This window comes from Ipomoea nil, unplaced genomic scaffold (genome assembly GCF_001879475.1).
Source record: "Ipomoea nil cultivar Tokyo-kokei standard unplaced genomic scaffold, Asagao_1.1 scaffold0207, whole genome shotgun sequence".
Taxonomy (NCBI): Eukaryota; Viridiplantae; Streptophyta; class Magnoliopsida; order Solanales; family Convolvulaceae; genus Ipomoea; species Ipomoea nil.
Window position 1 is genome coordinate 1,171,689 of NW_017616635.1, and position 13,293 is coordinate 1,184,981.

Below are 13,293 nucleotides of genomic sequence, written 5' to 3' on the forward strand. Positions count from 1 at the left end.
AAGCAATTTCCTGTGATGCTATCCTATGCCATGACAATAAACAAAAGTCAAGGACAAACTCTTTCAAAAGTGAGGTTGTTTTTAAAAAGACCAGTCTGTAACCATTGGCAAATGTACGTAGCGGTTTCAAGAGTTAGCAATCCTAGGGGTTTAAAAATATTGATTTGTGGCGAATATGTAACATGTCTAAGTAAGACAAAATATATTGTGTACAAAAAAGTTTTCAATAATGTGTAATCAAATAACAATTTTATTGGGCCCTATTGTATTACATTTTCAATAACTATATTTTATACGGTATATTCCATATACTATACATATGGCCGTGCATCGCACGGGTGCAACTACTAGTATGATAAATAGTCACTCCCTGAGGGGTGTTTGGTTGGATGGAAGTCAAATTTCATGGAAAATGTTTTTTAAAAGTGTAGGAAAATGTTGTTTTATGTTGTTGTTTAGTTGGATGGAAAATCTTTTCCATTGGAGTTTGAGTTCCTGAAGTTTAAGGAAAACAAAATCCTAGCAAGACATTGGTATTTTGTTTTCTAAAGGATTTGGGAAGAAAGTATAACAATATTGGACTATTTTACCCTCACCAAAGTTTATTAATTACATATGTATGTATTATTGTTAATGGCAGATTGATCTTAAATAGAATTTATATTCCTAGTAATTTTTTTTCCACCAACCAAACAATGAAATTTATTTTCCTGATAATTTGTATTCCATGGAATTTGAATTCCATTTCCCATCAAATATTTTTCAGCGAACCAAACGGGCTGTGATAGTGACTATTTTCAATCATTATTATATGGACCATGGTCCACACAAGCTGTGTGGATCATATTTTGTATTTACATTCAATAAAAATAATAATATACTTTTAGTATATTAAAAATGTACATTGTATTAAGGGGATGTACATTATTTGTGTACTGAGTGTATATTATATTGTATAATATACATTCATTACACAAATAATTTACATTTAGTATATTAAAAATGTATTTTTTTTATGGTTCACACAGCATTGTGTGGATCATGGTACACACAATAATTTGCAGACTATTTTTGTGTGGGCTAGCTTTTTTTTTTTTATTTTTTATTTTTTATTTTTATTTTTTATTTTTTAATGGTGAATTTCAATTCACCATAAAATGTGGAAATGAATGTGTGGGAGTGATAAATATAAGGGAGTGTAGTAAAGTTCTTTTATTTTAAGGACCTTGTGGTCTACCGGTACCCGGTTGCTTTCTTAAGTAGGAGGTGATAGGTTCGAACTTCAGTTAAGGCAAATATAATCTGTGTATGTAAGGTATTCCCTTCCTTATAATAAATAAATATAAGGGAGTGTAGTAAAGTCCTTTTTATTTTTTTTCCTTTTCACTTTATCTAATAAAATCATGTGTTATGTTCTGGTTGATCAAAACTAAAAGTGGAGCCTACAGTTCTTTATTTTATTTTATTTTTTTAATTTTTTTTCTTCATAATATAATGTTTTTAATCAAAATATGTGATTTGAGTTTTAACTCTCTACTAGTATATTTATCATTTTTCAAAGAGTAAATGACCAAAACTTGAGAATGGATAGAGAAAATGGAACTTTTGCAACAAAATTTGCATCATATATGGTGACTTGAAATATAACTAATCAATTTACGAGTAATTAATGAGTTTGAATTTTATTATACCAAATACTATATACATTGAATGAAACAAATTTTAGTATAAATTGCTTTTATTTAAAAAAAATGAAAAAAAAATTCTTTTTTTGGTGACAAAAAAAAATAAAGAATCTTGATAACTCTTGATTCCTCAATCTCCACATTTTCCTCATTTAGTGCACGGAATCAAGTCCAAACCAAAAAAAAAAAAAAAAAAAATTAGGGTGTGTTTGGTTTATGGGATTAAACAAAAGGATGAGAATGAAAGCTATACACATTGTTTGATTGACAACTTTTTAAAATACAAGTATAGAATTTGAATATCCAATAATTACAAAACTCATTACTTAATTTAAATTAGGTATTATTCTATTAATTCAATCCTATCTCTCATCATTTCATTGCCTCATCATTTTGTCACCTTCTCACTTGTCTCTCTTCAGTCCTCACCTCATCGACTTTCTTACTACATTGCAAACTCACTTTATCGCCACTCTTAAAATCAATTGCTTTTTTTTTTTTTTTTTTTTTTTTTTTTGTTTTTAAATCCTTTATTCAGATTATAAGGTCATACATAACCAAACATCAATATTGGTAATCATTTCAATTCCACATTACTACTAAACATCCAAAATACTTTCACCAAAACACATTCCAATTATCAAGTATTTGATTCCCATTTGGATTCTAATTCTCATGTTCAAAGCAAACACACCCTTAGTGTAGTATATTTATAGACATCATGATTCTTTGGGAATCTCCACAGGACGAAAATCGACTGATAAGAACTTTTGAAATTAAGGTTATATTTGTGTGAGATCCTCTCATGAATCCTTATCAGTAAGGATGGTCGGGTCGGATTGGGTCAATATGAAAATATAATACTTATACTGAAAAATATAATTAATATTAATAACTTAATCAAGAATAAAGACCATGTTTGGTAAATGGTTGTTCGTTGATAGCTGTTAGCTGTTAGCTGATTGGGTTAATTAGATGATATAACTAGTTGATAACATTAGCTAATTGAGAAAGGTATTTGGTAAATTAGCTGTTAGCTGATAGCTGTTTAGTATAATTCTTTTCTCAAAAAGCTAATTGAAAAAGTTGCTTTGAGTAGTTTTTTGAATTTTAGCATTTTGGAGTACAAAAAGCTAATTAACCAAACACTTATATTGATTTTTAAACCAAGCTAAGTCAAACAACTAAAAGTAGTCAAATAAGCCAAAATTGACCTATAGGCTAACTATTTTACCAAACAGGGCCAAAATGTTTGTTACTTAAGTGAAAGTGTAATACTTTTGAGGAAAAATGTAGTACTTTTACTTTTTTAATTTAAAAGTATTACATTTTTCATCAAAAGTAGAGAAAATTACACTTTTAGTCCTATAACTATAGAGGTCTTGTTAATTTCAGTACTTGACTTTAAAAACTAACAATTTAGTCCCATAACTATGCAATTTTTAACACATTTGATCCTCACAGCCAAATCACCGATCAGATGTTGCCGGAAAATTGTAAACCATTTATAATTATTTAATCATGAGGACAAATAGGTCATTTCAAGCCATTTCTTCTTCTTCCTTCTTCTTCTTTCTTCTTTGTTTGTTTAATTCGTTCCTTCTGCAGTCGTTCTTCCTAACCCCCTCCTCCTCTTTGTGAAATATGACGAGTTCATCTATATATGCACTATCAGTATCAGTGTCCAGTGAACATCTAGGATGTAACATTCTGGGCCTACTTGGCTCCTTCCTTTCTTGAGATGAAAACCTTCATACTTCTAACCACTCTCAGAATTAAAAACATATTTTGTTTGACAAGGTGTAAATACAGTGCGAGTAAAAGTGCTGGAATTTTAGTATTTTCATGGCCTTTATCTTAACGGATGACTTCCATTATATCCCTGAACCTAGTTCCTAGTCAAACTATATAGAAATGTCTTTAAAATGCAAGATGCATAGTTTTTTAAAACCTCTTGTACCTGAATGGCAAAAACTCTCAATGTAGCAGGAAAGACTTTTAAAGTCTTTGCACTATGACTGATCCCTAATTAATTCTGTTGTTCAAATTCGCAATTCAGGAAGTGGAATTGAAAAACCAAGCCGAAGAGGTAGCAAAAGCGAAAGAAATGGAAGAAATGGCACCATCTCTTCGCTTCCTCAGAAATTGAATAAAATTTCTCACTACTTTCGAAGAAGAAGAACGACGGCAGGCGGAACGAATTAAACAAACAAAGAAGAAGAAAGAAGAAGGAAGAAGAAGAAATGGTTTGAAATGACCTATTTGCCCTCATGATTAAGTAATTATAAATGGTTTACAATTTTCCGGCAACATCTGGCTGGTGATTTGGCCGGAAGGACCAAATGTGTTAAAAATCGCATAGTTACGGGGCTAAATTGTTAGTTTTTAAAGTCGAGTACTGAAATTAACAAGACCTCTATAGTTATAGGACCAAAAGTGTAATTTTCTCTCAAAAGTATTATACTTTCCCTTAAAAGTAATGTTGACAAGTGTTTGTTATAAGAGAAAATGTAATACTTATAAAAAAAATGTAATTCTTTTAAATCAAAATGTAAAAGTATTACACTTTTTCATACAAGTAATAAACACTTTATTCCTGACTATTATTATATTTTTCTGTATAAGTATTATATTTTTATCTTGACCCGATTCGTTTCATGCACAAAAATCCGTGAAACAGTATCACAAGTTTTTGCCCACAATATTGTCACAAAAAAACAAAAATGCATTTATGGAAACCATTGTTTTGCGGGAATCCATTAAGATTTGTTATACAAGATATGATGATGATGATTGCCAATGAAGATTTGTTAAGATCTAAGGTGTGTGTGGTTGACAGACTAAAGTCATATAGATTGTTTGGTTGAGAAGTTTTTAAAATAAAGGTATAATATTTGATTACCCGTATAATTAGAAAATACATTATTCAATTTAAATTAGATATGTCAATTATTATGTAGCGTGATGACATCCCGATTACCATTCTAAATGGGTGGTCATAAGTTTGAACTCCGGTAGTGGGGCTTAGATTCTTTAGGTTGAAAATGTTTGAGAAAGTATCGAACATGTATTGTATTGTAAAGAATCATGGGTATATCCTTCCTAATTTCATTACCCCCTTGTTGCATAGGATTAGTGTTTTTAGATTTTTGTTTTGATTTTTTGTTCATATTGTGCTTTAGATATAATCATATTAGGATCAATTGTCTTTTTTTTTTTTTTTTTTTTTTTTTTTTTTTTTTTTTTTTGTATTTTTAAAATCGTTATTCCAATTATAGGTCATACATAACCAAACAACAATTGTTGGTTTTAGGATTTTTGGGAGCCCACGGGGTCCAACACAACCGGTAGATTGGTGGATTCGTTGGAAAATGTTGTAGAAAGAACGAATAAATTATGTAGCTGGAAAATAGAATATAAAATAGGTAAAGAGAGAATATGACGCGATGATTTTTACGTGGAATCCGAAAGGAAAACTACGTGCCTTTTTAGGCGGTGCCAAGCCTAAGTTACACTATTTTTGTAGGATCATTTGTACAAGTTGTATGCCTACTTTCATAAGGAGAGATATTGTGTATGGATGAAGGTATTTTTGATACATAGATGGATATTCTTCTTAAGAGAATGAAGCCTTCCTTATGGTGAGAATGAAGTCTTCTTGCGTGGAAGAGTGCATGGATGGAAAGAGTGCTTGGGAGGAACATAGAGTTCTCTAATGTGAGGAGGAATAATGTGTCCCCTTTTTGTCTTTTTGACCCACTCTTATAGTAGGAGAGTAAGAGCTAGCCGTTGGGTGGGAATTTACTGGTAGTTAATAGGTTAATAATGGGTGAGTGATTGAGGGGTTATGGATATTTAATGGGTGATGATGGGGCCATTAACAGGTGGTTTAGTGGGTATTCATGTTAGGTCTTTATTGATAATAAGGGAAATTAATGGGTAATGAAGGGATTTAATAATGAGTGAATAATAACATAACGGCTAGCTAATTTGAGTTTTGTCGATAATAAATGTAGTTTAATATAGTATTTATTTCGGGGGTTATGGAGGGGTTTATGTGTTTGACCAAGTTTAAGTGGTCTAATCGGGACTAGACGGTCTAACCAGGTTCACGTATTGGGTATCCATCAATAATATTGGTAATCATTTCAATTCTAACCTACTACCAAACATGCAAAATATTTTCATGGCAGGAGGGTCAAATATGCCCATATAATTGTTCATCTAGCACCATAATTAAAATATGGTCCATCTAGATAGACTAGACTATTATATTCCAAATTATTTTTCATCTAGCATTTGCAAGTTTCTAACAAGTAACCCATCTAATTTGCTTATATGGAAAAATAAAATAAGAACAAAATATTGACATGTTATTTTTTCTTTTTCATCTAACTTGTTGTTTTTGTCACTTTTCTGCAGAAAAATTCAATTTTGTTTACGTATTTCCAGATTATGTTGATTTCTTCTATGAATTTTTCAGAAAACAGTAAATTTATTTTTCCATTGGTTGTGAAATAAGTATGTTACCGCTTTTGTGGTTTTAGAACCCATTTATTGGCATTGGCATTTGTTTTTATTATGGTTTTGGATGGTGCGTTTATGAGGCTCTTCGGTACATTACCTGAGATTGAGGAGCTTGGAAAATAGCTGGTTAATAGACTAAGGGACAATGATGATCTGTATATTGCTCTTCATTTGAGGTATAATAACTAACATGACTTTTGATTTAATGTTTGAGGTGTAACTTAATTAATTGACTTCCTTTGAGTGTAGATACGAAAAGGACATGCTTGCATTTACTGGCAGCAGCCACAATCTGACTGAAGTAGAAGCTAAGGAACTTCGCGCTATGAGATATATAGTGTGCAACACTGGAAAGAGAAAGAGATAGACAACGAAGAAAGGAGACTGTCATATGTCCCTGAGGGAAGCGACCATGTTTCTGAAGGCGATGGGGTACCCCTCCACAACAAAAATATACATTTTGCAGGGCAAATTTATGGTAACAATAGCATGAATGCATTCCGCTTAGAATACCTCTACGTGTTTTACACTCTACACTTGCAACATAGCAGGAGTTGGAATCTTTCAAGTCATATAAGAAATCAACGTAAAAAAAATTGAATTTTTCTGCAGAAAAAAAAAAAAAAAGTGACAAAAACAACAAGTTAGATGAAAAAAATAACATGTCAGCATTTTGTTTTTATTTTATTTTGCCATGTAAACAAATTAGATGGCTTACTTGTTAGAAATTTTCTAAAAATGCTACATGAAAAATAACTGAGAGTATAATAGTTTAAATGGACCATATTTTAATTCATGGGGTTAGATGAACAATCAGTATTAGTACATGGGGCTATTTGACCCTTCTGTCTATTTTCATCAAAATCCATTTCAATTACCAAGTATTTGATTCCCATTTCAATTCCAATTCCCATGATCAAATCAACACACCCTAAAATTTCTTAACATAAAAGCAATATTACGTTGCAACTAGACAGCAACTAGGTCACGATGGACTAGGCGGCTGGCGATTAGCTATTGTTTAGTTTTTTCAAATGAGTTATCTCGCTCAAAACGACGTCATTTTAAGTGAAATAATCCTAAATCGTTCAAATCGGTTGCAAACCAAAAAAAATGAAAAAAAAAAAAAAACAAAAACAAAAATAAAAAAACAAAATTAGCTACTCTAATATTGATTCTTTGTGAATTGTGTTTTGATTCTTTAAATCTTTAATATTTTAGTATTAACTATTAAAATATTAAATAGTCTATAATTATGAAATCTTACAAAATTAAGAATTTTTTAAAAGTTATTTAAAAAAAATTGAGCAGAATAACGCCTATCGATTTTTATAACCTTGCATAAAAGTAGGTGTCATGATATGGATTCCCAACTAGAAGCAACCCTTAATTGAAAATTGATTTTAATACATTATCACTACACCAAATTAGGTATTTAGCGTCGGTTATTTTTGTGTTTAGCGGCGGTTCCAAACCGCCACTAGTGTGTTTAGCGGCGGTTATTCAACCGTGTCTAAATAGTGTGTCGCGAAGCATTTAGCGGCGGTTTTCAACAACCGCGGGTATTAATGGAAAACTCATTTAGCGACGGTTTTGGGTGCATTTAGCGGCGGTTTAAATAATTATATTTATTTGAATAAATTTTAGCAGCGGTTTTATAACCGCCACTATATATATATATATATATATATATATATATATATATATATATATATATATATATATATATATATATATATATGAATAAATTTTAGTGGCGGTTAGTAAGTGTTGCTAAATATTTGTCTTTATTTATTTTTTAAAATATTAGAGGCGGTTATTAAGTGTCGCTAAATAATTTTTTGTTTTCATAATTAAGTGTCGCTAAATGTTGTTTTATAATTACATTATTATATTTTTATAATTATCATTTAATTATATTTCTTCAAAAATCTTTAGGAATAAGGGTCAAATATGCCATTGAACCGCACACAATAATGTAATTAGGCCATTGAACTCAAAAAAGCAACAATTAAGTCCTTAAACTAACTCATTTCAAACAATTTGTCCAATTTGCAGGTTTTTCCCTTTCTAACAGGTCACCCAATTTAAAATATTTTTTAAAAATAATTTTTTTTTAAAATTAAATATAATAAATTAAATTTATTATAAAAAATATTAAAAAAAAAAAAAAAAAACTAACTAACTTCGTCTCCCCCGGAGACGAAGAACGTATCTTCGTCTCTTCGTCTCTGGCCGGAGACGAAGATACCTTCGTCTCCATGGCCGGAGACGAAGGTCTCTTGGTCTCCGGCCATGGAGACGAGGAGACTCTTCGTCTCCGGCCATGGAGACGAAGGGACCTGGACCTTCGTCTCCGGCCAGAAGACGAAGAAGGGATCTTTGTCTCCGGCCATGGAGATGAAGGTCCAGGTCCCTCCGTCTCCATGGCCGGAGACGAAGATACGTTCTTCGTCTCCGGCAGAGACGAAGTTAGTTTTTTTTTTTTTTTTTTTAAATATTTTTATTTAGTTTATTTTAATTAATTTTTTAAAAACATTTTTAAGTGACCTGTTAGAAAGGGGAAAACCTGTAAATTGGACAAATTGTTTGAAATGAGTTAGTTTAGGAACTTAATTGTTGCTTTTTTGAGTTCAATGGCCTAATTGAATTATTGTGTGCAGTTGGATGGCCTATTTGACCCTTATTCCAAATCTTTATATTCAAATGCGCATTGCAATCACAAATAAACTCTATGTACACATTTAATTGAAAAAAATCAATTGTAACTAATATTTATCAAATAATAATAGGTCTTTAACTGTAATGCATTTTCATTCCCTGACAGTTCAAAACATATTATTTTTCAAATACAGATACAGGCAGCCTTTGGTGGATAGTCATATACATGAAAACAACTACTAAACTCCCATTATATTTCTGGAAATGTTTTGAATTGAACTGAATACAGGATACTTCTGTTTGGTCATGTCTGATCTACTAACTTTGTAACGTGTTTCTATGTATATTTTCAGCTTCTCCATATATATATATATGAATCCACCTGCAAAAACCTACAGTACATTTTTTACACAGTCAAGCATTGATTTATTTGAATCTAATCACAAGATTACTCAAAAACAGTTGGAAGATTATATACATATATACACACACACACACACACACACACATATATATATATATATATATATATATGATGATGATGCTGGCAGACACATACATACATCTTAATATGGATTTGATTGGATGGATGGATGGTTAATAAATTAAAGTTGCAATACTACCTTAGGAGCCATCCAGCGAAAGCTTCCAACATCAGCAGAAAAATAACCTTCCAGACCCTCCCTACACAGCCCAAAGTCCCCAAGCTTCACACTGTTCTTGCTTTCTGATAGAAAAAATATTATCTGCAATCCAAGAAGATTAAGAAAAACATATTGAAAGAGCTAAGGTAAGAAAAAAGAATTAATGTCAACTCTTTAAGCAAAATAAAGAAGGCTCAAGGAAGAAAAGGAAAATAAATTAGATCAACATGGATGAGCAAGAAAACCATAAGTAAAATTATTAACACCAAATGACAAAAGATTGTGAAGATATGGATAAAGTTGGAGCATTACTTCTGTACGACCAGGCATAATAGGCTTTCCGGCTAATAATTCTGCCAAAATGCATCCTGCACGCCATAAATCAATACCCACACCATAATCAGTTGCACCCAAAAGAAGCTCAGGTGGTCTATACCAAAGTGTGACCACTCTACTAGTCATAGGGTGTTTACGGTTAGGATCAAAAATAGTAGCCAATCCAAAATCAGCTATTCTGAGTATACCTGAGTTGTCAAGTAAAAGATTTGAACCCTTAATGTCACGATGGAGCACATGACGATTATGACAATGCTCAAGACCAGACAAAAGCTGATGCATATAACATTTCACCTGCAAGAAATAAGCTACATTAAAGTAACACCACCACTTCCTAAATTTTAGCAATATAACCAAGACAATGACTTGTATATGAAAAAAAATACAGAATTACAGATCATCTCTCTAACCTGGGTTTCAGAAAACTTGATATATGGACTTGCAGCAAGTCCAGTCAAATCATGTTCCATGTACTCAAATACTAGGTATAAACTACATGACATTCTTGAAGTAACCAAACCTTCCAATTTGATAACATTGGGATGATCTAGACGTCGCAAAATGATTATTTCTCTTGCCATGAATCTCACACTCTCTGGTTCCAAATTGTCAAACCTCACTTTCTTTAAAGCAACAATCTTCCCTGTTATAGTGTCCCTTCCTTTATATACATTACTATACGTTCCTTGACCAATCTAAGAACACAAAAATATCAAGCATATTAATGAAGCAAAAAGTAAAGAAACAATAAATTAGGCATATACACATTAGAAAGCCCAATCACTGTGTACCTTATCAATTTTCTCAAAAGTGTCAGCCCGTCTAGGAAGCCAACCCTCAATTGCTTCCCCAACATGAGCTGAAAGCCAGGATGGCCATCCAGCAGCAACCTGTTCACCATGTTTGTGCTTAGGGGGATTTGGCTTAGACCGCCTCCTATCGCCCTTTGATCTTCCCTCACTTCTATCTTTTCCTCCTTTTTAGTCCCACCGCCAGCATCTTTAGCTTCTCATCTTCAGTTCCAAACACTAACCTGATATGTTTAAGATTTAAGAAAACAAATGTTTAATATATTCAGTAATTCAATTAATGCATTGAAATAAATAAAGAAAATGTTTAGCATTCTTTTTAGTAGCTAACTGTTAATATGAAGATTCAACTACCAAATTGCTGACAAAGCATTAAAAGAAGTTCTCACCTGAGTCCTGTTAGATTTGCTGGTTTTAGAATTTGGTTTGCCTTTGTTCTTCTGCAGTGTTGGTACCTCTGTCCCTTCCACCAAGACACTTCCTTTCTGGATGACAGCGTATGGACCAACTGCACAACTTTTACCAATTCTTATTGCCAAGTGGAATGATATTTTACCAAACATGAAATAAAAAGTATTGTGACAATCTATAATACTTATTGCCAAGTGGAATGATATTTTACCAGAATGGGAAAGGGTCAACTAATTTTACAAACACACAACATAGTTACTGTATTATAAAGGGGATGGAATTAGCTCACAGAATGGGAAGGCTAGGTGTGGAAATGGCAAAAGTGGCCAATGCAGGTCTCCAACCTGCAACATTTGCAATATATGCTGCATTCAAACTCAATCCTCTTTGGTGTCTAAAATAGTGTATGTCAAAATGGAATCAACAAGTAATAGTGTATGTTAAAATGGAATCAACAAGTTCTAAACATAGCAGAATCAAACTCAGACCTCCTTGCAGAAAGCAGAAAATTGCAGTATCATAAATGAGAAACATGCATTTTGTGCAAAGAACTGCATTTCTATATAGTTTTACAATCATATTCTTCTTTACTGTGGGTGCAGATTACAGGCATGTCTTTAGAAACAATCAATTTCACAGTAATATTAAAAATTAATGGAAGGCCAACTAAGGAATTTCTTGAAGGATTAAGCTCAACTAGTCCCATGACTAGAGTTCTACACTCATACATAACCAGGTAGCATATCATAACTTTCACATTATCTCAATGTACTAAATGCACCAGAATATAAACCATTGATCTAACAGCACATAATATCAGTTAACAAATGGCTCTATAAGGTGGAGTCCAAGTAATCAGAAGGCATACTAAATATGTCTCTACATTGCAACCTTCTTCTCTGGTAAGCAAACCATTAACTAAATTGTACTTGTAAGCAAAACATTATTTCCCACCATATTTAGGTCCAAATATCACCAATGCAAGAACAAATTCATTTAAGCTTGGCAGGAGCTTTGTCTTTGCCTCTTTATACTAAAGTATTATTCTTGTATCCTTCCTAAACCTCCCATAGTTTTCCTCTGCTGCTTTCTTAATTTTATTTTAATATTTAATTTCTTTGAAGATTTCTAGCATCATAATGTGTATGACTACAATATCTGATGGTAAAACCAATTCATGAAAACACAAGTATTTCAAGTGCCCTTAAATCAAATGTCCAAAATTCAACTCTATACAATTTAGCCTATGAGAGATTAGGGTTAAGGGATCAGAAATTTGCTCTGCTCAAATTATAACTACCAGCAATAATTTGCAGGTTCAATTCTATACATACAAATATCCTTCCTTTTTTTTCTTTTTTTTTTTTTTGAAAACTACATATATCCATTTGTTAGATACAATATTCAATTATATTGTAGAAGTAAAGGAGGGTCACGAGTAGTAACCGAACAACAGCAAACTGTAAAGGAGTAGACTAGTACAGTTACCGTAGCAGCAAAATGTATCTGAAGTGAAATCGAACTCCGGCGGCGACGAACTCCGTCCGCTTGGGCTTCCTGGTGTTTGAATTCCGTCGAACTCCATTGTCGGCGACGAACAAAATGAACGATTCAGGAAGGATTGAACAAAATGGGAAATGGAGATTGAATATTTTGAATTGGGAATTGAATGAACGATTCAGTAATCGGCTTCCTCGTGTTTTAGAAATCTCAGGTATGGGAGATTATTGGAGATTTAGGAAGGACAATTTGAGATTGGGACACACTAGTTATATAAGAAACGAGCAATTGAAGACTTGTGGAAGATTGGGACACACTAGTTATAAAAGAAACGAGCAGTTAGAATTTGGGAGAAACCGCCGCTAAATTAGAATTCCGTCAAACTCCGTTGTTGAATAATAAAACCATTCCGTATTTTTTTTCTTCAAAACAAATAATAAAACAAATTCCAATATATATTTTAGTGTGAGTTTTAGCCGCGGTCATATAACCGCCGCTAAAATACGCTCATATTCACAACACATTAATGTTTTTTTAATTTTTAGTACAAGATTTAGAGACGGTTGTTATAAATGCCGCGAAATACTCATTTAGCGGCGGTTATATATAACCGCCGCTAAGTGTATGTCGCTAAAAAATCAGTTTTTTGTAGTGTATGTTTTTAGTTTATCAAATAAAAACTTTAAAAAGGAATAATTTGAACATGAAAAACCAAAATGT

At 32.2% G+C, this 13,293-nt stretch overlaps 1 pseudogene; it reads right to left on the reverse strand.

Annotated features, from left to right (window-relative positions):
- Positions 1-9,099: 9,099 nt before the first annotated feature.
- Positions 9,100-10,862, reverse strand: LOC109191737 (annotated as a pseudogene).
- Positions 10,863-13,293: the final 2,431 nt, after the last annotated feature.